The following is a 22586-nucleotide window of genomic DNA, read 5'->3' as shown; positions in this document are numbered from 1 at the left end:
AATTTGAAAAAAGAAATGCTTTATGGAATGAATAATGTAGTCCAGGCTTTTATACCTTTATACCCAGAAATGCAGCAAATTTAATCAGTTAGAATCAGCTAGGTGAAAATATATCGTAAAACTAATTTAACTGCGCAGGATCTCAGAGAGTTTTTCAGGCAAAACTAGAACTTAAAGCTGAATTGAGATCTGGAGCAGACAGTCTTGGCGGGGAGAGGCTGCTGAAGGAGGGATCTGTTGTAATGAATAACCAGACAGCGCGCTCTTCTCCCGGGCCGTTTTGGCCTTCACCTACTTTATTACTCCTTCAAACATGCACTGCGAACCCTGCGCCGCCACACGAGGCACCGAGGGGAAAACGAGGAACACGGGTCTGGGCCCGGTGTGGAGCGTGAGCGTCAGTGTGTCAGGGACGATAACGGTGACTCAGGTCTGGGCGCAAACACTCAGGATGAGCTGGAAGGTAATGGAAGCAGAGAGGCTGCGTCCATTTGGTGTGCTGGCAGGGAGCAGACGAAGGACAGCTGGATTTTACATCTACCAGTGAAAGGCGGGGTGTGATCATCCTTTCATGGCCGTGGTTCCATGCCAGCAGGTCGCAGGTAGAAACGGATCAGTGGAAAAACAGAAATGACAGAATCATCGTCGTATAATCGTAACTAAAAGGGCAGATATACATTCAAAGTAACCAGTAAACCAGCTGTAAAAAGATAAAATAATCCCTTTTTAATAAGGATTGTGTGGTTTATAGTATATAGGCTGTGGATTCATGAATATTCTCAGATGAGCCATAACATTATGACCACCGAGAGGTGGAGTGAATAACACTGATGTCAGAGTGTCTCTTATTGAGTGGGATTCATTAGGCAGCAGGTCAACATCATGTCTTAAAAGCTGGTGTTAAAAGCAGAAAAATAGATGTATTGGAGTTTTGAGTGACTTTTACAAGGTGCCAAATCATGATAGTCAGATGAGGCATTATATTTCCAAACCTACTGTTATTCTGGGGTCTTTCCTGTTTTTAGCGGTTTGTATCTAACAAAACTGGTTCAGTGAAGCAAGAAAAGACAATGCATGCCCATGGAAGAAATGCAAAAAACATGCATTTATAATATGCAGCTTTATGAACACGAAATTTGATGAAGTTTGATGAGGTTTGAAACTTGACGAGCCGGGCTTTTCAATGTTTTAAAAACACTCCAGTATGCTTGCAGCTTTAGAGCTCATCAAAAGAAAATATCCACTGTTGAAACAGTGTCAAAGTCAAAGTCAAAGTCAAAGTCAGTTTATTTGTCAAATATGCCATACATAAACACATACAGCACAAATGAAATTACAGTCCTCTCGGACCCACGGTGCAACAAACAAATAAATAAAATAATTTACTAATAACACAGTAAAACACAAAAGTTCAGGCCTGAGGTCAGTGGCGGGGGGCAGAGACAGGGAGTGGGGGCAGAGCAGGGAGGGAGTTTAGCTTCCTGACTGCCTGGTGGAAAAAGCTGTCCTTGAGTCTGCTAGTTCTGGCCCGGAGGCTCCGCAGTCTCCTAGCCGACGGCAGCAGGCTGAAGAGGCTGTGGGCAGGGTGAGTGGGGTCACCTGCGATCCTGGTGGCTGTGCGGGTGAGGCGGGTGTTGTAAATAGAGGAGAGGGAGGGGAGAGAGACACCAATGATCTTCTCGGCTGCTCTCACAATGCGCTGCAGGGTCTTGCAGCAGGACACGGTGCAGGCGCCGTACCACACCGTGATGCAGCTGGTCAGGATGCTCTCTACAGTGCCTCTGTAAAAGGTGGTCATCATGGGGGTCGGGGCTCTCGCTCTTCTCAGTCTACGGAGGAAGTAGAGCCGCCGTTGAGCTGTTTTGGCCAGTGATGTGGTGTTGGTGTTCCAGGAAAGATCCTCAGAGATGTGCACACCCAGAAACTTGGTGCTGCTCACTCTCTCCACAGCAGCACCGTTGATGGTCAGTGGAGCATGCTGGGAATGCTCTCTCCTGAAGTCCACAACAATCTCCTTCGTCTTCTCCACGTTCAGGTGGAGATTGTTGTCCTGACACCACGTGGCCAGGCGGCTCACCTCACTCCGGTAGGTTGTCTCATCGTCATTGTTGATGAGACCCACCACGGTCGTGTCATCAGCAAACTTGATGAAGAGGTTTGAGCTGGATGAGGGTGTGCAGTCATGGGTCAGCAGAGTGAAGAGGAGGGGGCTCAGCACACATCCCTGGGGGGCCCCCGTGTTCAAAATGATGGTGCCGGAGGTGTTGCTGCCAACCCGAACTGCCTGTGGTCTCCCTGTCAGAAAGTCCAGCAGCCAGTTGCACAAGGTGGTGTTGAGTCCCAGCCGGTCCAGTTTGTAGATGAGCTGCTGGGGGATGATTGTGTTGAATGCTGAGCTGAAGTCGATGAACAGCATTCTGACGTATGAGTTCTTGGTCTCCAGGTGGGTCAGGGCTGAGTGGAGAGCAGTGGCGATGGCGTCATCGGTCGAGCGGTTGGACCGATAAGCAAACTGGTAGGGATCCAGGGTGGATGGGAGGGCAGACTTGATGTGCTGCATGACTAGCCGCTCAAAGCACTTCATAAGGATGGGGGTGAGTGCGACCGGGCGATAGTCATTGTAGTGGGATGGAGACGGCTTCTTAGGAACCGGGATGATGGTGGTGGCTTTGAGGCATGTGGGGACAACAGCCTGGCTCAACGAGATGTTAAAGATGTCAGTGAAAACATCAGTGAGCTCCTCAGCACAGTCTCTCAGGATACGACCAGGAATATTGTCAGGACCTGGGGCTTTCAGTACATTGGTCCCTTTGAGGGATCTCCTCACGCTGTCCGGGGACAGTTTCAGCACCTGGTCGTCAGGAGGAGGTGGGGCTTTCTGTGCTGGGGTGTTGTTGTCGGCCTCAAAGCGAGCAAAGAAGTCGTTCAGTTGATTCAGCAGAGAGGTGGAGTTGTCACAGGTCTGTGGAGCGGGCTTATAATCCGTGATGGTCTGGATCCCTCGCCACAGGTTCCTGGTGTCTCTGCTGTCAGTGAAACGATCTGCGATCCTCCTGGAGTACTGTCTCTTGGCCACTCTGATACCTCGTGACAGGTTAGCCCTGGCTGTCCTTAGGCCTGCTTCATCCCCAGCTCTGAAGGCAGCATTCCGAGCCCTCAGAAGTCTGTGGACTTCCCCTGTCAGCCATGGTTTCTGGTTGGCGTGAGTGGAGATGGTTCTGGAGACCGTGACGTCGTCCATGCATTTCCTCATGTAAGCAGTGAGTAAGTGTGATTAGTTGACACAATGTAACCTACAATGCCGTGTCGAGGAGCAAATTAGGTGTCAAGTATGGTCCATTAACACAAGTTAGATTTCATTATCTAGGATGAGAAATGAAATGAAAATCTGTGTTCATTTGAGGTTGATGCAGTGGGCCAACTGGACTTCTGACTTCTTTCTGAATGGCTTTTTGCTTAACCTGAAAGAAGCTTCAGAATAAACCACGTTTCCAGGATATGATTACTCCTGATAAGATCAAATATTGAATGGTCAAGCAGTTTTTTGGTAAATTCAGCAAAAAAAAACAAAAAAAAAACAAAAAACAAGTGCTGTGCAGTTTCACTGTGGAAAATGAAGCAGTTAGCCTGAGTATGAGCTCTGGGGACAAACTACTGCTTACTTTTCAGTTGGTAATCCAGTCTTAGACTTATTTTCCAAAGCTGCAGACGCCCTCGTGCACACAGCTCAAACAAACGATGCAGTGAGAGCCAGGATGAACTGAAGTGGTTCCCATGACCTCTAATATCACCTGGTCCAAACAACATTAAGACCTGTCTGGGATGTCCTGCGTATCCCCCGCTTAAGGCCTGGAGCCTTTCCCTGTTCTGGAAAGCTCCAATATCCTGCTGGACACAGTTCAGGATTTCGAAGAGGAGCGCAAGAAAACATGAAAAACAATATGTAGCTTTGTTCTTTACCCACATTCACTGTTTTACTCTTTTGGTTTTTTTTTTCATATAGAAGCGATGGTCGTAAACAGAGACAAGTGCTACACACACACACACACATCCATTTGCCATTATTAGGTAAAGAGGCTAATGGGTTCACAAACATCGGGGGGGGGGGGGGGGGGGGGGGGGGGGGGCTGCAGCCGCAAGACAGAAATGTGCTTTTAGGTTTGTGTATTTCTCTTGCTTGAATGCGACACTCCCCTGTGTGAGAGCTAAATAATGAAGCATGCATTTCACTTCAGAGGCTGTTTTAAGAAATACATACGACATGCCGGGCATTTCATTTTCCTTGTGCATTGTTTAGTCGAAGTCTGGTCGCGCGCTTCTTTTCCCACAAGTCTAAAGTTGTGCTTCTGTGATTTACGACCCACTCAGCAAGTGTTGTGTTGTCGCCTCTAGAATGGAAAGAAGTGATAAGATTCAACGCTTTTCCTCAATTATTCTTACATTAACAGGTTGTTGTGTAAAAGGGAGTAAAGTTGTGAAATGTGCTGTACATGTATAGATCATTTCTATTTTTTTACTGTACTCCGTACTCATTGCAAAGAAATGTACTGGATGTATCCATAATTGACATAGCTCTGAAAGGACCCAGGCTAAAGCTACAGGCATCTTTTCATTATTAACATTACAAGAAAAAAAGGCTTTTAGGATGATATAAGTAATACATACTTAAAGCAGACTGCTGCTTCCGCGGCACCCTGAAGGTTCAGCTCTGCTTCTTTAAGCAGAATGTCTACAAAACCTCAGGTAATGTTAATAAACGTTCAATCATTTGCAGGTTTTAAAGCGGGAGGCGGGGGTTTAATTGTACGATCTGCCCTCCTTGGTCTAATAAGTAATGGTGCGTTCATGAGGAGCTACAACGTGATTCCAAGACCCTGATTACATTTGTTTCAACAGCATTGTGAATCTGACATTTAGAAAACTGCTTCCACAGGGCTATGTTTTAGAAAGAAAAAAAAAAACACTCTGTGACCTGCATTCAAAAATATTTTTGTGCCCTTGTGTGTGGAAATCGGCTGTAATAACAATGTTGAATGCCAGACCTGCTGGCTCTGTTGAGTTTAACAGTGAGACATTCACTGCACCATCATCTGTGTCAGTAGAGACACACACATCAGACTGAGTGTTTGACCAACAAGGAGGGCACGACTTCAACCGGTTTTCAACACATCTTCCTATCTTCCTGTTTCTGGGAATAAATACAAACAATATGCAAAACATCATAACTTTATCCCCAGTGAAGCACTGTTGATGCAGAGTCTTGGAAGACTTGGCTTCATCAGTTGTTGTTGTTGTTGTTGTTTTCTTGGTTGACTAGTTTCCAGAATTTGTATTTCTTCCAAACCTCTAATTACATTTTGTATTCATCTGTAGGGGTTTGTGAGGCTGCCATGTTGCCCGTTTGTTGTTGGCATTAAAATCATTAACTTCGCCTCTCTCAAGTGTTTAGGCTTCCTTACAGCCTAATCCTTTTCTTAAAACTATACAAAGAGCCCAAACCATCCCTCGTGCACAAGCTGAACATGTAGAAAATCCAAAGCCGGACGGACCTGCTGCGCCGCTTTATGCTGCTGAGTTCTGATTGGACGGTCGCGGTGCGGAGGAGGGGCTTAGATAGTAAAGCAGTGATTCCTGTGAGTGGTGCATTGTATGTTCATTGTAGAAGTTTATCCCCAAAGAGGCTCATGAGCCATAGAACACAGACTTGAGCGTGTCCGTTCAGCAGCACAAAGGCTAATCCAGTGTTGCCGTGCAGGTTTCCACTCGACCTGCTAACAAAGCGCGCTGGCTGTACGGATCGGCTTTCTTACAACCGATCCAGCTCCATTCATTTCACACATAAAGCCCAACAGACAACCACCCCGATGAAGATCTTGTGGAAGACACCCAGAGCAGTGTGTGTGTGTGTGTGTGTGTGTGTGTGTGTTTCCAATTAACAGAGTGAAATGAGCAGATTTTAACAAGGACATTTTAACAGCCCGGCGCTCTGCTTCCTCCTCACGGGTGTGAAAGCACTTCGCGGCGGGAGGCCGGGAGGTAATGGGTGTGGGAACTTCACCTTATAAGGATCGGCTGGGGGGCGATCGCAGCCCTAATGGAGCAAAAAAGAATTCCTAACCTGGAAGGCCGGTTGAATCACTCGTTAATTGGTGAAAGAGTAATTTTGTGGTCGGGTGTTGCTGCAGCAAAAGCTTCATTCCCACACTTTCCTTCCCGTGTTGTTTGCGTCTGCGTCGTCGGCCTTGTTGTGTCTGTTGCTTTTTATTTAGCCTCGGCGCAGCCCGACACAAATCACATTGCACTGGAGAGTGAATGATTACATTAGACTCATTGGAATCATCTGTTCTTTCTCCTGAATGGCCGTTTTTGTCCAGGTATTGTTTGTCGGTGTGGAACGTTTCGCTCTCAGTTGACCAAGTTTAGACTGACGATAACTAAATCAAATGTCCCTGTGTTTGCTGTAGAGCCCCTCTTTACCGTCTGCGGGTTGCGGTTTCAGACATTCGACCAGGAGCGAAGAGATTTGAAGCACTTTAAAATGTCACGCCAGCCCCGAGCTGCAGACTATTTCCTGATTCTCTTTCATTGAGGCTATGAAAGACGAGGCTTGTTCAGTCCTGATCCCTCTTTTATAAAATAATCTCCCCACAGTCTCTCAATCATTCATGTCCTCTCCATCCTCATGCGGGATATATTTGGCTACTTCCATGATCTCAACTTTGTCATTGTCAGATCTGCCCTACATTCACTTAAATGATATATAAAAGGGAAACTCTTGTGTTTTTCTTGGATGTATTTTTCTCAGATGGAGGTCTGATGTCAGGCTCGCCACACGTTGAGCTGCCTTCCATTAATCCTGAATCTGACGTTATTCCTCTCCCCACATCTGGAATGATCAGAGGGTAGTTTTTGTCAAAAACAAATGGAACGATCCGTTCACACTGTATGACGGTGTAATGAAGACACAATAATATGCAACAACGTTGTAAATGTGACGGGAGATCCGGCGGGACAGAGTTACTTTAGATTTCACTTTCACTAAACTCCTTGGTGTCAAACTCATTTCAGTTCAATGCCACATACAACTCTTTTTTTCTCATTTCTGAGCTACTTTTGACAAAATGTGTTATGAACCAAGTAAAATTTGGCTTCCACTCCTCAGGAAAATGGATTCTGCAGCTTTGAGCATTTACATTTTCACTAGCTTGGTAAAACTTTGAGGTTGAGGGTTTCATATCACACATTTATCATATCTGTGCCGTCGTCTGTCATGTACATATTGCAAGAGGACTGAAGTCCAATAAATGACATTTCCAAATCACAAAATATCTAAAAACAAAAGAAGTCGATAATGCTCCATTTCAGAAATGCTGCAAACTACAGATGAACATTGAATGAGAATGTCAAAATGAAAAAAATAAATGAATCTATTATTGAAAAAAGTATTGCCGTTCATGCCATTTTACTCTTTGGAAGGTGATGCAGGCTTCATATTTCTAACTAACCTCCACATCAGCATCTGAAAGTCAGTGGTATTATTTAAAGTGACACAAAGAGCCAGCCTGGACACAGAGAGGGAGATATTTTCTTCAGTCTTTTCTCGCTGTGCGTTTCAGCCACGGAGAAAATCCGTAAAAGTCACATTTATCTTTAGAATCTGTACAGACGGTCAGTGTTGCCTGAGAAGACAAGGTAGAAAAATTCAGTGTAGCCATTGAACATGGAGGCTTAACAGGATGAAGGAAACATTGTTTTTTTTGTGTGCAGCGATGGAGCCTTGAGGGATTTGGTGAGAATATCGAACAGATTTCACACAACAGATGCTCGTACGCGTCCGTGAAGCTTATCCGTAAAGTGCCAAAGCGTTGGGTTCCACCACAAACCGAATGTACGGGATGTTAAAGGGAACACGCAGGGTTGGTACAATGCTTCTCCATTCACGTGCAAGTCGACACAATCGTAGTGACTTTATATTTTCCACAATAAATGTAATCTGGCTGTAAGTGGAATCTGTAAGGAGGCTTTACAAGACGGGAGATTTGTAAACAAACGTCTCTCCGGGAGAAAAGTGATGACGGGCTGATTCCAGTGTTGGGGTTTTATCCCAGTTACTCTTTTTTTTTCTGATGGAACTTGTGGACATTTAACATAAAAAGATAGAGGGGTGAAACACTGAATTGTGGAAAAGTGTCTCCACTGCGCCAAATAACGGCAACTGTTTATAGTTTCTCGTTCTTAAGTTGCTGAATTTAAAAGTAAAGGTTTTCCCAGATGAACACACCACACTTTACATTTATCTTGTATTTGTTGCTCTTGAATTTGGAGCAGGATGCTTGACGCAGGAAGATAAACTTATTATTGTGCGGCCGGACAAAGTACATATTGGATTTATTCTTTCGTTATTCTTGTGAGGCTTCGGAGGATTTAATCTCTCAGGGTTGGTCTACTGTCTGCTTTTTTGGAAATTGGAAATACAGCTTGCAGTTTCCTATTGTGTGTTGTTTGCATTGCGACCACAGGAAGAAGTAGGAACCATCACAGAGACATTTCAACTCCTGGAAATTGGTTCCAAATTTGATTAAAAGTCCAAACAAATGTTCAGAGACTTTGAGCCTTGGAGTCTTCAATGCTGAAAATATCTGATTGGCAGGCTGCTCATTGTATGTATTTAATTTATATTCAAAATAAACAACTCTCGCTGTGTGTTGACTGTTTTCTTCTTCTGTTTCCGCTGTGCGTTGACCAAACGGAAGAATGAACCATTTTGAACAGCCCTCCTCTCTCAAGTGTGGATGCAGTGAATTTACCTCCATTGCTTTTCCCAACACCGTTAGCCTGATTCTCATAAGGCTCCCGGGACTTCAGGCTGTACAGGAAATCTACTTTGCAGTGGGCGTATTAACCACTCAGTTCCTCGAAGAAAAGTACCAGGACTTTTCTTTTTCTTTTTTTTTTTTTTTTAAGGCTCACTTGAGTGCAAGTCACTGGCTTCTTGTTAAAACAGTACTTGATTATCAACTAGTTTCTGAACAAAAAAGTAACTGGTTACTTCTAAAAGTCAGGATTAATTGCCTCTTTTAATTCAGATGTCTTAATGATGTGTGCAGATAGCTGCGAGCGCTGTGAGTCAGTCTCATGAAGCTCAGCTGACGTTACGCCAGTTTGTTCATACAGTTCAGTTTTGTTCTTTGAGTTAATCAGTCATCATTTAACTCTGGTGTTTTCTACTGCTTACCCCCCCCGATGGATCAGGAAGTTCGTCTGGTGAAGAAAAAACAGCCAAGTGTAGCGCAGAGACTTGATGTGAAGGGTTGTCCAGTAAAGAGGAGCACATGTTCATATTCACTCAGCAGAACCTCTTCTTGAATGAAACCTACCAAGTTTGCTGTCATTTCAGGTGTTTGTTTACATTCCAACAGCGGTCGGAGTCACTGAAAATCCTATTTAAAAAAAAAAAAAAAAATGACTCTGGAACTCTAGACTTATGCACAAATTTGACTTTCTTTGAGTGATTTATTTAAACAAAAAAAAAAAAAAAAAAAATTGTTTGAGTTCCTGTGATCGTGTTTGCCTCAAGCTTCAGGATTCCTCACACTCCTGCAGACATTTCGCTTTAACTTTTTCCACACAATCCTTTCATTCATGAGATACAGACCTCAGTGTTTTCTTGACACGCAAACGTTTCAGGAAACGCAAGTTTCAGCTCATCGCTGTCACCCTTGTGATAGTTTCCGCAAGTAATCAAATGCTCGGGCACAAGCTGCCCCGTTCCCTTCGCTTCCTTGCGACGTGTCCGTGTGGCCGACTGGCAGCCAGACAGACGGATGATGCAATATGCGCGGGACACATCCTTCTCACGCCGGTGTGCGTTCGCACAGGTTTATATATCCCCTGATACCCGGCTCAGCTCACTCTATCACACCTCTGCCAGCTCCCATCAGCCATCAACCATCAACTCCGGGATTTATGTCTGCAGAAAATGAAACTGTAAGCGATGCGTCTGTGGACTAATACTCACAGATCTTCAGTTAAAAGACTTTTTAGGAGGGTCCTTGACTTTTCCTTTATCGAATGACAATAAAAGGAGCGAGGTTTTCGCCTCTTGCTAATGGAATCACATGTAAATCAGGGGCCGTGAGTGCTCCGTCCGTCCTTTAAAGACCCAAATAGCGCCGGTGTGAGAGGTTAGCTGCGGTGACACCCGTTGTCGTCATTGATTTCTCATTAGTTACGCCCTCGGGAGTGTGCGAGCTATCGCTTAGATCAGACCTGTCGTGTTCAATTAAAAGCCTTTTCCTAACCGGCCCGGCCTTTTTTTTCATTCCTTATCTCTCTTCCCGTGCCTTTTCTCTTCTAACATTTTGCTTTGTGCAGTTTCCTGTACCATGCCTTGATTTCAGCTGCTATATTTGGACTAAAAGAAAAAGCGGTAGTTTTCGGGGGTGTGGTGGCGAGCGGGTCTGGTTATAAACCCTGCCTTTCTCACACACCTCCTGACACTTCTCCTCCCTGTGCCTCTTCTGCCTCCAGACGCCCTCCGCCTGACCCCCGTCCACTTCTGGAACCGCCGTGCCAGACCGTTTTCCAGCAGCCATTAACTGCTGCATCGCAAACGAGCGTGCCAATTACACGTGGACGCTGAATAGACCGATCCCCCCCCCCCCTCCCCGCCAGCTCAGCAGCTCATACTCTGATAATAATGGTCGGACCACATCTTACAAAAGAGAAGGGTGAGAAAATCACTTAGCGCTGGATCTACGGCCGCCGCCTCCTCCTCTCACTCCGGTGGAGGCATGTAGGGTCATTAGAGCCGCCATGATGGCAGAACGGAGTGGTGACAGTCGGGATAGGCGGACTTGGAGGGTGTCGAAGGGCCTCATTTGAGGGCCCGAGGTGTTGATAAGCGTGTGTGTTGCTGAGGCTCATACCTGCCTGCCTGTCTGTGGAGTATTTTTTTCAGTGTGTCAGCAGAGGCGGGGTGGGGGAGAAAATGTTGGCTGAGCTCACAGTTTTTCTGCTCCTCGTCGTGTCTTGAAGCAATAAACTGACAATAGTAATATTTCATCCCCCTCGGTCCCGGGCTGGGGCCACCGTGAGTTCACCGGGAGCGGTCAGGACTGCGGCCTCGTGTCCAGAACGCAGCCGGATGAGTGGCAGGATGTCCGTCAGAGCCGATTACGTTTAATGAGCGGCGGAGTGACCAGAGCTCCTGAACGCAGCCAGACGACGCAGAGAGAGTCTACTGCAAAACAACCTGCTCTGGTCCCCCACAAAAAACCCAATGACATTCACTCATTGTTATAATGATTGTAATGCTTTTCCAATATGCACCAAAAAACATCTCTAAATGTCAACAGTTTCGCAGCCTCATTTACAACCATCCACGCTCTCCCTCCACCTCGTTTGACTCCTGAAGATTCATAATGAGACGTGCAGATTTCTGGACAATACGGCGAGCTGAAATCCTCGCGGCTGCGTCCAGCCAGAGAGATGAAAGGCTGCTAGTTGTGTGGACTAACCCTGATGAAAGGAGCAGAGATAGGAATCATCACTCTTCGCCCCCACTGCGCTCGTCTGATGGGTCTGAGAGCGGCGCTTTACGATGGGGTGGCTGTCCTGACCGCCGTACCAGTGACTGGAGGTATTCTGAGAATGTCTGAGAGAAAATGAAAGGGAGAAACACACGTTATGCTGAAAGAAGAAACCATTGTCTTCTCCGGCATGCAGTCCGATCGTTTGAGGAGGGCGAACCTGTTTCTTATCAGTTGACTTGTCACTTCGTTTGTCCGTGCGGCGGCCAGCCGGGGAGCTCAGAGCATGAATCCTGCCTCAGGACGTTGCGCTCAAACTCAGAGATAAAGAGGTGATAAAGGTAATCCAGAAATAGATTTAATTAAAGAGAACTTTATTGATCCAGGAGCAAGAAATGATCAGTCTTCCCTCCCAGCAGGGTATTTCACTCAAGCTGCCAAATCTGGCTGGTTTCATGGTTCAAAATCCCCCCGAATACAGACAAGTGTAGTTTTATTTTTCTATCCCTGCACTCTGGAGCGATAGATCCACATTAAATCTGAATCCTTGGTTGCCTGTTGAACTTCCTCATATGCTCTAATACATTTTAAATGAAAAGATACAGTTATCAGCTTTGGTGATCCTTCGACCTGCAACAATTTGAAGTCTGTGGTGGGTTTCAGTTGAGAGAGTGATACGTGTCCTGCACGGCGGGCTTTTACACGCTTTGTGGGTGGATGTCTTACGCTCAAAGACAGACGTCGGAGGCTTACAGTGAACCGTTAGAGGACTTGGAGATATGCATCAAACCGCCAGTGCTGCGTTTTGAAGAAAAACTTCCCTATTTGACATCCTGAGCAGAACAAATAGGAGGCCGAGTTCATCACATGACGCCTAACAAATGTGGCAGAGAACTCAGAGCTCACATGGACAAAGAAACAAATATAAATAAAACCAAATAATATTGTATAGATATTTATTTTTGTCTGTGGAACTTGAATGTTTATGAATCTATTGTCGTTATTTAGAACATTATTCAATGTTCATTTGTCCAGTAAGACTTGCTGGGAGAGTATTTTATTATTATTTTTCTGTATAAAAAGGTAATTATTTCTATTGATACAATTTATAAGTTATTTTTGCACCATTAATTGTGTGACAGAGAATATTTGAGCATAATAAAGCATGTTGAGTAACATCTTGGAAGTCGATATGAATGCGTGTGTTTGGTTAAAAAGAAATATCCTGTTGTTATAGAGGCCTGAGTGACTTTTCTCTTCATACAGAGTACTTGGAATACATTAAAAATATAATGCACCTTTAAATGCACTTAAGTGCCATTGAAGCACCGGATCATGCGTCTTCTTCTTTTGTAAATCAATATACTCATGAATGCACCATCATGGTGCTCATCAGTCGCCTCTGAGCTTATTGCTCTTGCTTTGGAATGTTGAGTTCTGCACAAGCATAATAATGCATTACCAGCAAGTAGTTCCTCTGCACATGCATGATCTTGTAAATTACTCCAATAAAGGGTAATTCCGAAGCATCAACCTGCGTCTTGATGGTAGAATTCTAAAACATTGACATAAATGTGAGGGTAAAAAAGGTAAATGATCTTTATTCAGACAGCAGGAGACACTTTCTCCCCACACACAGGCTGAATTTTCATATTTGGAATCAAGGTTGAGCCTTTTATTGAATAAAACTACCGTGCGTAAAAACTGAGTTCACGGTCCACGAACCACCGTTTGGCAACCCCGGCACCAGTCCAGGTTTTATTTAACAGTCCGCCCGTCCTGCTGGAGCTCTGGGCCGTCCCCCCTCCTCGCTGTCCGTGGGAAGGAGGAGTTTAACCCCACATTGTCTGGGAGGAGTCCGCAGTCTCTTGGCGCTCCGTCCCGGGATCGTCCGCTCTGGAAACGGAGGGAAGCGTAGGAAAAAAAAAAAAAATAAAGAAAAGAGAAAGAAATCCGCCTTTATCCGTTAAACGCGGAGGCTCGGAGGAAGGGGAGATGTGCGCGCTGCGGGGAAGTAACGCGTCTTGAGAGGAGACACTGAGCCGGGTAAGTTGCAGGCGAACTTACTCCACAGTCACGCTGCTTTTAAAGGACTCCGCTCCTCCGTGCGCTTTTACGCGCATCTCTGTAATTTCCAATCAAACTCAAAGTTTTTTATAGTATTTTTTCTCTGCTGAAGAAAAGTTTTGCATTCATTTCCCCACCGACTTTCTCTGTGACTCATTTTCTATGCAATACGTCCAGACTGGCAGCAGCTGTGTGACTAAAACCCCCTTTTTGAAATGACCATAATTAGTCGTATTGTTAGTTCCGAGCATTGTATGAAAAGCAGGCTAATTATACCCAGACTGACCCATCCTTTCTGTGTGGTAATGATCAGGTATTAAAGCTGTCAGTGTGAGTTTTGAGGTCAGGCTCGTTTGCTGTAACGCACATCCCTCCTCAAGCATAATTCTTAGTGACACAAAGTGTCAACCAGGAGTGTACACACGTTGAAGCTGTGGCCCCCAGCAGGCTGGACAGGCTGCTTATTGCTTCTTTCTTCCCTCTGATTTATGGACAGAGAAAGTGGGAGCGTCGGTCATTCCTCTAAACGCCTGGGTATAACTCTGATGTTGTGTTTTGGGTTTTGATTTACCCTCCACTTTCATTTGTTGCCTGGCAGTGTGCTCGGGGTGGAAGGGCTCTCCAGATGCACACAGGAGCAACAAAAGGGTCTCGGGACCCCATGGAGAGGAGGGCCGGCCCCCGAGCAAACACATTCTGTATGGATGAGGAGGAAGGGCCGGGGGACGCTGTGCCTTTTGGCTCTTCAAGGCCCTCCGTCATGGCAACAGCGCAACCACACACAGGGAAGGTGTCAGGCGGACCGCCCTGCTACCTTAACACGGCTGCAGCGATAATAAAAACAGGATAATGTTTGACTGGCCTGCTCTGACTGGAGTCTGTCCAATAACCTTGCTGCCATATGTTGGCACAGAGCTCCTGTCTTGATATGGTAATTGGTGAATTGGTGTGACTAATGAATATTGAAGCTGCTGTTGTGTGTGTGCGTGCAATATGCACAAAGTTTTCACAGTCCTCCCTTATCTCTCACGTGTTACGATGTTGTTGTGGAGCTCCACAGGCAATAAAAAGTTAGTCAGACACTGAAACAGCAAGCTTTGATAATCATGATTGTTCCACTCTCCTGTGTTTACCGTATTTTCTCAAATCATATGTTTTGATATACTAAATAACAGCAATTTAAAGTTTTCTGTTTGCCTCCCACTTTGGGAATCTGAGTTGAAGACCAGCCTCCATCAGTTCTGTATCCTCGCTGCGAGCTCAGGACGGCTTCAGGACCCCGAGGTTTGTTTTCGAGATACATGCCCTCGGTGCGACCTGTTACTATAAACAGAGCTATTTTTGGAGCAGACAGATTTTTTTTTTCATCCATTTCAATGACTAAAGCATAGAGTGCTACTACAGCGTTGTCTGTTGTTGGACGTTCTGCTGTTTTTGGGACAAGATGTGGCTCTTTTTATTATTTAGATTCACAAAGAGCAAACACAAGAACAGCGTTAGGGAAATGGCCTCCCCTCGACCACCAGAGTTTTCCTACTGCTGCATCCCAGAGATCCCAGAGATACACACTTGTTGTGTTTAGTTGTGTGCAGCAGGAGCATGCTGTGTGATTAGTTTAATGGACTATAAAGAAGAAAAGTTATTTACTTTCATAAGCCCTTGTTTTCATGTGTGTGCCCCGTTTGTTTTAGCCGGAGATCAGAAACAAAAAAGCCCCAGGGTCAGAAGCACCATGTGCATAGTTTGGCCTTTTGCGGTTTTGCATTTTTGCGGCTGAAAAGGAGAAAAAAAAGAAAGAAAAAAGAAAAGCTTCTCCACAAGGAACATTATGTTTTTACTATTCTGTTTTTCCTGGGTTTGGAACCGGGGTCTCGAACCAGACTGATGCTGATTGAGTGTGGCCTGCGTAATTTCCTTTTAGTGGAAAACATGTGATCCTTTCGCTTGTTTTCCCCTTTGTGTGCCACGAGTTACGAGTTATGCTTCTTGGCTGGCAGGATAGTCTCCTGTCAACGTTGTTTATCGGCAGCCAGAAGAGAAGTGGTGGTGGTGATGGAGAGGGGGGGTGCAGCTCCCATCTCTTCTCTTTGGGTGGCACAGAGTTGCTTCACTGGCAGCTAATTTAAGTCTTGAGGGCTGAGTAACGCTGTGAAGCTGTGTCATAATCACCGCTGGAACTTCCCTCACGGAAACAATCTGTTTTGATGTCACTCGATATGCTGCGTGTTACTTTGCGGAGTTATGTAAAGAACAACAGCCTGACTGTTGACTCTTCTTATCTCGGCTGCTTTGATGCTTCGCGGGAGCCGTTGTTCCTCATCAGTCGCGAAACCTGGAATCGTTTCCTTCTCGGCGGGCCGCGCGCGTTCGCCCAGTCATCGTTAATTCTGAAACGCCGGCGTTTCATGTCTTCTCCCCGCCACATTTTTCTCCATATAAGGTGGCGTGCGTGCGACTTATCAGGCACGGGTAACATCTGTGCTTATTGTCACAGGGGATGAAGGCCTTTTTACTGTCTTTAGGTGGCGAGGCCCCGCAGAGGGACGACCACAAATGATGGCGACTAAAGGGATTCAGATGGATAAATCATTTGCTGGCCATGATTACGATCTAATTTTGCTTTTTTTTTCCCCCCCAGTAAAGTGAGGCGGTGTAATGGCGGCCTGTGTGTTACTATTTCCTTACTGTTGTGGTTTAGATTATATTTGGCCTCCGACGTGTTTGGTGGTAGCGTGTGTTCCGCGGCGTCTCGAGTGGTTGCTATAAAAAGCAGGTGAACTAAAAGCTGGCGCTGACAGCATCTTGGCCGAGACTTCTCATCTGCTCGCCGAGATGCCGACCCCGAGGCAAATGCGCCTGTGGCTTTGACCTTCGTCTGGATGAGCCCAACTGCCGGTTGGAGAGCTTAAACCAACGCAGCGCTGACTGATGCTACCCTTTCTGTATTGTAGTGGCCGTTTTTGACCAAAATAATAACTGAGCTCTACGAAAAGCATCTGAAAGGAGACACTGTGTACCTTGTGTGCTGCATAATTCAGTGATTCTCAATTTAACTTGTTTTTGCTGTGGCCGCCGTTGTTGGACACACTCGCAGCCACTTTGAGGGATTTGCTCAGTCGGCTGCACTTTTCCTGTGTGCGCTCCCAGCTCCAGATCCCCCCCCGCTCTGCTGCACGTACAGGAACCTTCTGTCCAGCTCAGCAGAGCGACGCCCCGGCTCAGCCGGTGCGCCCATTCATGCCCCTCCGAGCGTCGGTGGCTCCCGGCCCTTTGAGGAGATTAATGCACGGTCCCCGGACCGCTTCTGAGTCACCTGCTATAAAGTATGGCCTCCGAGCTTCACAAATACAATGAAGCTTAAACGAAAACCGACGCTTTAATGCCGTGTGAAACGAGGCGTCGCGCTTCCCCCGGCGGATGATTGGAGCGTCGGTGAAGAACCGGGGTGAGGTGGCTGTTCAACAAGAGCCAGGCCACTTCTTTTGTGATTCAGACTTTCATTAACCTCCAAGAAATAACGGCGAGACATGCCGTTACAGCTCTTTTATTGATGGTGGTATAAATCACGCGGCCATTGGCGCACGTGCAGGAATAAGGCTCCCATGGTAGCAGTTGAGTAGCAGTGCATGTAATTCCTGTGAGCCTACCAGATGACATACAATATTTCAGTCTGGTGGAGGTGCTGTCTCAGCACTTTATGCCCGACCGAGTGATTTACATCCTGGAGATATTCAAGACTTAGTTTGATTATCTAAATGTATGAACAATGGAATGGGAAATGGAAAAGAGCGGAAGCCGTCTGCTCAGAAGCCTTCTGGGAGCGTATTGATCCACTTATGGGACTTGATGGTCTTCACAATCTCGCTGCCGCAGAAAACCCAACAGGAGCGTGTTTGATGTGTTCTGCTCAGAGGCGTATTCTTGCTCAGCAGTGGTGCAGCCAGTGTGTACACTACTGTTCAAATTACAGCCAATTTAAATCACATCTGTGTTGTGTGCAGCGAAAAATCCCCCGTTTACATCTGTGTCTTCTTCAAATGTCGACGCGTGGTGGCACATTCATCAGGCAATCAACAGCCCTGTTTGTATGGAAATACCCCATCCTGCACCCCCACCCCCTCACTTTAAGCCTGCTTACAGGTCAATCCCTACAACAATAGAACTTGTGATTGATCTGCCCCGGCCTGGTCCAGTAGCCATAAGGTCCCACTTACCATCCATGCCTCTATTGGAAAGGCAAACACAGCTGGCGCTACTGGCCAAAGTACTCGGTGCCGCGATGTTCGCCTGGCGCCATGTGTCTCGCATTGTCTCCCTGTGATGGATGGAGCAAATCGTAGGTACACATTTACTCCAGCATGCCCCACCTGCTCACCAGTGGGTGGAGATTGACTTTGTCTTTGTTTCTGAACAAAGCTAAAAATGCCAATATCTGCCAGAAATCACAATGAGATCTTTTCATAAACTCATTCAGGACTATTGGACGGTTGTGTTTAAAATAGTCAGTCTTTGTACATCTCAGATTCTGCATTACCATTGTCTAGTCACTATCTTAGAGTTTTCTTTTTTCTACTAGAACATTGCAAATCATAAATCTTCTTTTTACAACATTACTAAGCGCAGATGGGAATAAATGTTGTGATGCACATAAATCCATCACTGACCATACATGAATCTGTTCATATCCTTGAGTCCATTCATCACAGTCTCACCTTCAGCAGCCACATATCAGTCATTACGGCACAATTTTGCTGCACCCGTACATGATATTGATGTTGTTTTCCTTCTTCTGCTTGCTCAGGCGCTCGCTCCACTGAACTGCGTGGCGCGCGGCGTGGCCTCATTCGTGCGCTTCCCTCGGCTTTGGGACCGACGTGGAGTGCCTTTCGGAGGGCCTTCGGTGGCCTGTTGTGTTTGGTCGGGGAACATTTTCAGGCTCATTAGCGCTCCTCTCCCCGTCCGGCAGCCTCCCCGCCTAACCGGTCGATGGTTTGATCTCGGGGGGAGATAAGCTCTTTTCTCCACTTCTCAGTCTTCAGGTCCTTTGCCATGTTGGTTCAGTCATTTGGCGTAGCGCCACGGCAAACAGAGACTGGGATCCTGATTGCTTTAGGTGCTTGGAATCCACACAGTGAACATGCTCAATTAAAGCTTCTTTGAAAGACTTTTTTTTTTTTCCCCTCCAAAGAGGCAAATGTATCTAAATAACCTGTTTCCTGAGGCGATATCATCGTCAGGGCTTATTGGGCTGACAGGACTCCGTTGTTAAAGGGAAAAGGGTGTGTGAGTGAAGGACCTCATTGTAACACATCTCAAGATAAGGATGGAAAAAAAAAAAGAAAAGAAACAGTAGCTGTAAGAACATTTTATCAGCTGGATCAGCTTTTGCAGTCTACGCCTGTGAAACTGCAGCAAAATGGTGTAAAACATGCATCACATCCTTAATGTAAGCCAAGCCAAGTGGTGTATCGCCCAGGATGCAGTAGTCGGGCCCGTGTGTGGGCTTGCTTATTTTTGCAGCGCCCTCTGGACGCCCTGAGACTGAGTAACCTTTCTGGACCTCTCGCTGTAGTCCAACAGGATTTTTTCTCGCCTCTTGTTCTGTTTGTTCTGCTTATGCCAAGACACGATCTCTGCTCGGACGTTGCATAAGAGGCGTTTCACCCGGGGCTCAGTCTCTCTGGTCTCTGGCCCGGGAGGACTAACTTAATGCTTGGCAAGCTCTTCGTGACACCTTGGCACCTTAAGCCACTGCTGGTGTGGGTTTTCACAGCTGATGGGTGCAGATGCATCAAATACCACCTGGATTTAACCAACCCGAAAGCCCTGCCCAGCCTGCCTTCTTCCAATGTTTAGGTACTTTTACTTCCACTGGATTTCTGGCAGATTTGTACCAAAGAAACCAAAATAAATCAAGCATCTCTAACTGTTGCCAAATAATTCAAGAACACAAAAGTCAAGGTCATTATTGTTGGTAGCTGTTGCTTCTGAGGGTTCAAGCCAAGTCATGCAGACAGGTCACTGCTCAGCTTGTTGCACCCTGGGACAGTTGTGCAATATTAATACGTCTTCCTCCACATGCAGGTCACAGAAGATACCGCCTGGCTCCCCCACAAATGCCACTCTTTAAAAATTTCAGCAGTCGAGTTGAAGCGGGTTCACAGTTATATCGAAGTTTTTAAATCTGGATCTCCAAACGTGCTGATGGGAGGAAACGTGGGTTTTCTGGTTAACAACACATGCTCATGTGAGAGCAGGCGAAAGCAGCGGCTATTAATGGTATTTGACATTCAAGTGTCATTGGAGGAGCCGCGTCCCGATTTGTCCGCAGCTCAATCCTAATGTTATTAAAGACGCCCGGGCCGCAAAGTTAACGGCTTGATTTATAGACTTGCTGCCGATCAACTCCTGCGCCTTCTGGCCGACCACATCTCAGTGGTTTGAGTAAACAAGAAGATTGTCATTTCATTGTGTATTTAATCACTGGAGACTGCCTAAAAATAGCTTCAAATCCTTTATACCTCGCCAAGAAATTCCCCAAACAATATAAAAGTGAGGACATTTCACTGATACACCACAATGTTTTTATTTTTTAAGCCCGCAGGTTGTAGTTCTGTATGAATAGTGAACAAACTCAATACCATACACTCTTCTTCTTTACTTAGTTCATTTCCAGTTGCGATTGTGAGCTCACCATTCACTTCACGACCTGCTATGAAGTTCAGACCTGCTGCTCAGGGGATTCTAACCTGTGTGATATTCGCCCCGGCCATTCAGCCGCCGGGTCACCAATCCCAGCCCTGCCCTTTGTTTTCACTGTGACACTCTGAGCCGTAACTGGAACAGGAGCTGCTGCTGCGGGTCGTCACACACAACCTCTCAAACATCCCGGGTGGTTTGATGCACTCAGCAGGACTTAGGTCGGCTTTTCCAGATGGATCTCCCTGGATGTGGAGGATGTGCGAGCGCATAATGTCTACAGTTTAGGCAGTTTCTGTGTGGTTCAAAGCAGAGCAACTGACTCACAGCTGCAAGGGATGTCCACATCCTGTGTGTGTGTGTGTGTGTGTGTGCGTGTGTTTGAGGAAGTCACTGCTGGAGCATGCGAGTCCAGCGTGGCGCACGTGTTCCGTGGAAGTCGATCTGCTCGCATTCTTTTCAGCTGAATAACAAGAAGTGTCTCTCGGCCTCCCTCGTCCACGTGGATGAAGTGTGTTCTCTTTCACAAACAGGCAGGTTTGATCTTTTAGCTCATCTGCTTTCATGGTAGGATTCTGCGAGAAAACACCTCTTTCAGGGATCTTGTTTTTTTTTTTTTTTAATTTATTTATTTTTTCTTAACACCAAACACCCACCACCGCTCTTCTTTTAAAACAGCCATTGATATTCGCCTTGCATGTGACAGGATCTGGGGTGTAAAGCGAACGCGGTGAAGTCATTCATTATAAATCGTTTCCCCCTTTGGAGGGTGAAATCATTTATTCACAGTCTCTGATTGGAGGAGCACGCCCTGACTGGTGACTAATAGGTGGCTGATGTTGTGTCATTCAACCCACTGACATGCTGCGGATTCATCGAGGTTATTATGCTTCATCTTCTCCAGTTCGTACGAACCGCTGCTAGAAAGTTTCCCTCTACTGTGTCTCAGGTGACTTTGCTGTGACGGGTTATATTGGTGGCTGCCGGTTTCCTCTGTGCAAACGTCTGCCTCCGCCAGGCGGAGGCTGTGAAATGATTGACTTTAATAACCGCGATACACGCTTGAAGTTATCCCGAAAAAGCGTTCCTGTCTCTTTAGCCCGCTCGTCCGGCTCCTCGGTAGTAATTTTGTGTGTGCACGAGCGAGCGGTTTCGTCTGCAGCGGCGGGCCCTGTGGTCTGCTCGCGTGGAGCAATCGGCCTCACTGGAAACTTGAGGTTTTCATTCTTTTTATACTAATAACAATATTTTACAGCTCATGGGTCTGCGCGGGCTTGCCCAGCCTCAAGCTAATAATAACAGACTCGCAAAAAAATGGCAGGAACTGGGTTTTCCTGACGGTTGAGATGATTGTAGCAGTTGAAGGAGCTGGCTGAAAGCGCCTACTTACACAGTCATGTCGTATTATTAGCATCATGCATCATTTCTTCCCGTGTTCTTCCGTCCACTCTGTGATTCATGTGTTCATTTGAAATTTTGATTTTAATTAGCGGAAACTTTAATTAGCACATTTCAACCTTTTTGCTTTGTTTTTTTTTTTTTTCATTATCTTGCACATGTAATTGGGCCTCGAGTGTGGCCCGAAAGAAAGCAGGCCATTAGTCAGTGGGCAGCTTTTCCCAGACTGATGATTACGTGTGTGTGTGTGTGTGACTGGGGGTGTTGTGGAGGTGTTCGTGCTCGTTCCGCAGACATGCCTGCTGCTTTTTCTAATTACGCCATCATACAGTGGCCATAGGCTTTTTCCTGGGAAGACGGCGAGCGTTTTAACAAGCTGGATGACTGCTCTCATTCTTTCCAATCTCTTCCCAGCATCCATATCATCAGGCTGGATGTCTGGGCCTCTTTCTGGCGGCGCGCTCCGGCTCGCCGCAGGAGTCTGAGGCCAAGATAGATTTCTACATTGCATAAAAACTGTTGTATCATCTTCTTGTTGCCGCCTCCACCAGAACCACTTTGAAGTCGTCTGAAAGCTCCACAGACTGCAGACAAGTCGGATCAGGCCGGATTGTTCAGACCGCTGTCTGCCTCCGTGCTGGTAATTGCTGTTTAAAGTGGGCCGCAGTGTAATAGTCCTGGCAGGGAGTTTTATCAGAACACCCCACTCCCCTTTCTCCTCTGTTATTGTATTGCCTTGAGGTTTAGGGGTTTTTCTCTTGGATCATGAAAAGAGGAAAGAAAATATATATACAGTCAAATATTGTGACGTTACGGTGGGGATGTCGGTTCCTCATAAGGATGGTTCCCAAACGCAGGTCCAGGACCACCTCAAGGAAATAGAGGATTTTC

The 22586-nt window shown here is 46.2% G+C and overlaps 1 protein-coding gene across 3 annotated transcripts in view; it reads left to right on the top strand.

The window, feature by feature from the left end:
• The window catches only part of LOC115406743 (claudin-20-like), a 118485-nt gene that overhangs the window by 10690 nt on the left and 85209 nt on the right, over positions 1–22586 (top strand). The window contains exon 1 of one of the 3 annotated variants that reach the window (XM_030116951.1): positions 13318–13577. The exons of 1 other annotated variant lie outside the window; for it this stretch is intronic. The gene's annotated coding sequence lies outside the window, so the exon portion shown is untranslated. Of the gene's footprint in view, positions 1–13317; positions 13578–22586 lie in introns of those variants that run through there. One more of the 3 variants, XM_030116953.1, reaches the window with a different exon arrangement.

The sequence above is a fragment of the Salarias fasciatus genome, chromosome 19, assembly GCF_902148845.1.
Source record: "Salarias fasciatus chromosome 19, fSalaFa1.1, whole genome shotgun sequence".
In the NCBI taxonomy this organism is placed as follows: domain Eukaryota; kingdom Metazoa; phylum Chordata; class Actinopteri; order Blenniiformes; family Blenniidae; genus Salarias; species Salarias fasciatus.
This window is presented reverse-complemented; position numbering and strand designations above follow the sequence as displayed.